Consider the following 5,426-nt stretch of genomic DNA (forward strand, 5'->3'; position numbering starts at 1 on the left):
CTTGTTATAAACTATTAACTCATGATAGCTTGTTATAAACTATTAACTCATTATAGCTTGTTATAAACTATTAACTCATTATAGCTTGTTATAAACTATTAACTCATTATAGCTGGTTATAAACTCTTTACTAACTCATTATAGCTTGTTATAAACTCTTCATAAACTCATTATAGCTTGTATGAACTCCAAACTAAATCAAATCAAATTTCATTAGTCGATACACATATTTAGCAGATGTTATTGCGGGTGTAGTGAAATGCTTGTGCTCCAACAGTGCAGTGAAATCTAAAAATCCCAAGTCTAGAAGTAAAATAATGGAATTAAGAGACATAGAAATATTAAGACAAGCAATGTCGAAGTCTCGAGTATAAAATTAAATATATACATATAGTACTTTTTTTATACAGTTGAAGTCAGAAGGTTACATAAACCCGAGCCAAATACATTTACAGTTTACAGTTTTTTACAATTCCTGACATCTAATCAGAGTAAACAGTTCCCTGTCTTAGGTCAGTTAGGATCACCACTTTATTTTAAGAATGTGAAATGTCAGAATAATAGTACAAAGAATGATTTACATCCACAGATACAACTCCAATTTACTCAAATGATGTCAATTAGCTTATCAGAAGCTTCTAAAGCCATAACATAATTTTCTGTAATTTTCCATGCTGTTTAAAGGCACAGTCAACTTAGTGTATGTGAACTTCTGACCCACTGGAATTGTGATACAGTGTTCCAATGCCATGTTGTGTTAGAGAGAGTTTCTCCAACTCTCTCTCGCTCTACCTCTCTCTCTCTCCCTCTACATCTCTACATCTCTACCTCTTTCTACATCTCAATTAAATTCAATTCAAGGGGCTTTATTGGCATGAGAAAGATATGTTAACATTGCCAAATCAAGTGAGGTAGATAATATACAAACTGTGAAATAAACAATAAAAATTAACATTAAACATTACACTCACAGATGTTCCAAAAGAATAAAGACATTACAAATGTCATATTATGCATATATAGAGTGTTGTAACGATATACAAATGGTTAAAGTGCAAAAGGGAAAATAAATAAGTGTAACAGTATAACTTTAGTACGTCCCCTCGCCCCGACACGGGCGCGAACCAGGACCCTCTGCACACAATTCAGACAAGGTCGCCCACGAAGCATCGTTACCCAATCGCTCCACAAAGGCCGCGGCCCTTGCAGCGGCAAGGGGAAACCCTACTAAGTCTCAGAGCAAGTGACGTAACTATTGAATGCTAGTATCGCGCATACCCGCTAACTAGCTAGCCATTTCACATCCGTTACACTCACCCCCTTTCAACCTCCTCCTTTTCCGTCAGCAACAGTGATCCGGGCAACAGCATCAATGTATACAGTATAAACTTTAGACCGTCCCCTCCGCCGACACGGGCGGCGAACCAAGGGACCTTCTGCACACATCAACAACAGTCACCCACGAAGCGTCGTTACCCATCGTCCACAAAAGCCGCGGCCTTGCAGAGCCAAGGGGGAACAAACCCTATCTTAAGTCTCAGAGCAACGTGACGTAAACTGATTGAAATGCTGTAGCGCATACCCGCTAACATAGCTAGCCATTTCAATCATCCCGTTACATAGCATAAATATGGTGTATATACAATGGTGATTTTTCTCTTCACTGGTTGACCTTTTCTTGTACGCAAAGGTCAACAAATCTTGCTGCTGTGATGACACCTGTGGTATTTCATCCCCAGTAGATATGGGAAGTTTTATTCAAAATCGTTTTTGTTCTTTCAAAATTCTTGTGGATCTGTGTAAATCAGAGGGAAATATGTGTCTCTAATATGGTTCAAACATTGTGCAGTGAGGTTAGGAGATGCGTCAGTTTCTACCTCATTTTGTGGGCAGTGAGCCTGTCTTCTCTCTGAGAGCCATGTCTGCCTACGGCGGCCTTTCTCAATAGCAGGCTAATGCTCACGTGAGTCTGTACACAGTCACAGTGGTCAGCTATTCTGCCACTGTGTACTCTGCTGTTTTAGGGCCCAAATAGCATTCCTAGTTTGCTCGTTTTTTTGTTAATTCTTTCTTCAACCTCAACCATCCAACCTCAATCTCTCTCCCTCTCGCTCTCTCTCTCTCTCTCTCGTCTCTCTCTCTCTCTCGAAATTTCTCTCTCTCATCTCTCTCTCTCCTTCTCTTCTCTCTCCTTTCCTCTCTCTCTCCTCTCTCTCTCCTCTCTCTCTCTCTCTCTGTCTCTCTCTTGTCCTCTCTCTGTCTTCTTCTCTCTCTTACCGTCCTCTCTCTCTCTCTCTCTCCCTCTCTCTCTCCTCTAGACTGTTTGTATCATGAAGCATCACTTTCTGCTAACCTGCTGAAGTGGAATGAAGAAGCAGGCAGATAAAGACCAAGACCATCCGAAGTGAAGGAAGTGAGTCCTGACGTCTCTATACTCTGACCTCTGACATTTCACCTTACAACCTCTGAGTCTTGATTATAAATATACAGCACACATATAGCCACCGTTTTGCCTTGAGAACAGCTTTGCACACTCTTGGCCTGAGGTAGAGTACGTCATGATAAGCTGTAACAACACTATCTACCAAGAAGAGTTTTTCATCTATATTTTTCGTAGCCATCCTATTTACGCACCAGCAAACCAATACTGGCAGTTAAGATCACAACTCCAACGAGCTGTATAGAGGGATGGTAGCATTGTCATTGAAAAATTAACAATTTGTTCTTAACTGGCTTGCACAAGTAAAATAAAGGTAAAAATTAACAAAATTAAAATATAGGCCAAAAATAAGTAAACCAAAAATGCTGCGTCCAGAAATGGCCTCCAACAGTGGCTGGGGACTTCAATGAAGAAACTTAAAATCCATTTGATCTAATATCTACAGCAATGTCACATTGTGCCACCAGAGCAAAAAAAACTATAGAACTATACCCCTATTACCTTAACCCAAAACAAAAACACAGAAAAGACCAAAGCCCCTCTACCTCGCCCTCCATTTGGCATGCAAATTAACTGCTGAACATTAATCAAATGCCCCAAACTGTATACATATTTTTTGCTTTAGTTATTTAGGAAATATTTCTTAACTCTGTTTCTTGAATTGCATTCTGTGTTAAGGCTTGTAAGTTAGCATTTCACGGTAAGTTCTTACACCCTGTTGTATGCGACACATAGGTGACAAATACATTTGATCTGATTTAGTTGAGATGAGTAGTTGTGGTCAGTTGTGTGGCGGTTTAAAGTTGTGGTCAGTTTAGTTAGTTAAGTGGTTTTTTATTTTTATTTAAGCTTTATTTTTAACAAGTCAATTGTATTCGTTAAAGAACACATTCTTATTTTCAATGACGGCCTAGGAACAGTGGGTTAACTGCCTGTTCAGGAGCAGAATGACAGATTTTTTACTGTCAACTCGGGATTCGAATCTTGTTAAACCTTCGGTTCTGCCCATACACTCTAACCACTAAGCTAAAACTAAAGCAAAAAATATGTTAATACAGTTGGGTGGCCATTTGATTATATTGTTCAGCAGTAATTTTGGCAATCGGTCTGCGACAGAGCCTGGACGCGAAACGAGATCTCTAGTGGACAGCTAGCACTGTGCGATGCAATGCCTTAAGACCAATTTGCGCCACTCGGGAGCCCTGGGTGAAGGAGTCCCTTTGACAATTTTTGGTGGGCCTTCTTTCTTCTTGTTACTAACCAGCCTATTTATTATGGTTTTCTTTTGTGATGGCAAGGAAGCTTTGCCCCCAGTGATGTACTAGGCGTACGCACTAACGCCTCTGTAGCTTCCTTACTGGTCAGATAACGAGCATTTTCCATAACAAGGCGGGATGCAACCGGACAGGAATTGCTCTCGATGGTGCAGCTGTAGAACCTTTTGAGATCTGGCGTACCCATGCAAAATCTTTCAGTGTCAGTAGTTGGTGGTCAAGTAGGTTGTGGTCAGCTGTTGTTTGTGGTTTCACTTATGTTGTGGTTCATGTTAGTTGTGTGGTCACTTTTTTATTGTTTTGTTGTGTGTCAGTAGTTTGTCGTGTCCATTATATGTTGGTGGTTCTAGTATTGTGTGGTTAGTAGTTGTGGTCAGTAGTTGTGGTCAGTAGTTGTGTGGTCAGTAGTTGTGGTCAGTAGTTGTGTGAATCAAGTAGTCTGTGTGGGTCAGTAGTTGTGTGAGGCAGTATTGTGGTCAGTAGTTGTGGTCCAGTAGTTGTGTAGTTGTGGTCGTAGTTGTGTGATCATAGTGTGTGGTCAGTAAGTTGTGTATTTGTGGCCGATTCATTGTGGCAGGAGTTGTGTGGTCAGTGTTGTGGTCCAGTGGTTGTGTCGGTAGTTGTGGTTCAAGTAGTTGTGCGTTGTGGTACGTAGTTGTGTATTTGTGGTCAGTAGGTTGTAATGGTGGTCCAGTAGTTGTGTAAGTTGTGCGTCAGTATCTGTGTAAATTGTGTCAGTAGTTGTGTGATCAGTAGTTTGGGTCCAGTAGTTGTGTGGTCAGTAGTTGTGTGAGCAGTAGTTGTGGTCATAGTTGTGGTCAGTTAGTTGTGTCGTGTGGTCGCGTAAGTTGTGTGGTCAGTAGTTTGTGTGGTCAGTAGTTGTGGTAGTTGTGGTAAGTATTGTGTGTCAGTGTTTGTGGTCAGTGGTTGTGGTCTAGTTGGTGGTCAGTATGTGGTGTGTGTCTGTAAGTTGTGTAGTTGTGGTCATTAGGTGTGTAAATTGTGTCAGTAGTTGTGTAGTTGTGGTCCATAGTTGTGTAGTTGTGGTCTGTAGTTGTGTAGTTGTGGTCAGTAAGGTGTAAATTGTGGTCAGTAGTTGTGTAGTTGTGGTCAGTATCTGTGTAATTGTGGATCAGTAAGTGTGGCAGTAAGTTGTGTGTTGGGTCAGTAGGTGTGTAATTGTGTTCGTGTGCAGGTTCTATTGGCCCTACATTGTATGGACGTGGTCACCAGCACAGCCTTCAGTGTGGACATTGACTCTCTGACAACCCTTCAGACCGCATTTCGTCTCCAACCTTCAAGAAGATGATCAAGGTTTCGACATGTTCACCACCTGTTGCTTCCTATTCGGTAGGACCAACAACAGCACACACCACACACAAACACACACACACACACACCACACACACACACACACAACACACACACACCACACACACACACACACACACTCACACACACACACAACAACACACACACACCACAGCACACACACACACACACACACACACACACACACACACACACAGAGACAACAATAAATTGAATTTCCTAACAATGCCCAAAAGTTTTTTTTTTTTTTTTAATCACCTTTCTAATAAAAACGTTCCTCTTCCAAACTCTCCTCTCCTCTCCTCCTCTCTCTGTCCTCACCTTCCTTCCTCCCTCCATCTCCTCCCCCTCTCCTTTTCCAGTGGTGTTTCCGTCTTCAC

This window comes from Salvelinus sp. IW2-2015, unplaced genomic scaffold (assembly GCF_002910315.2).
Source record: "Salvelinus sp. IW2-2015 unplaced genomic scaffold, ASM291031v2 Un_scaffold7598, whole genome shotgun sequence".
Classification (NCBI taxonomy): Eukaryota; Metazoa; Chordata; class Actinopteri; order Salmoniformes; family Salmonidae; genus Salvelinus; species Salvelinus sp. IW2-2015.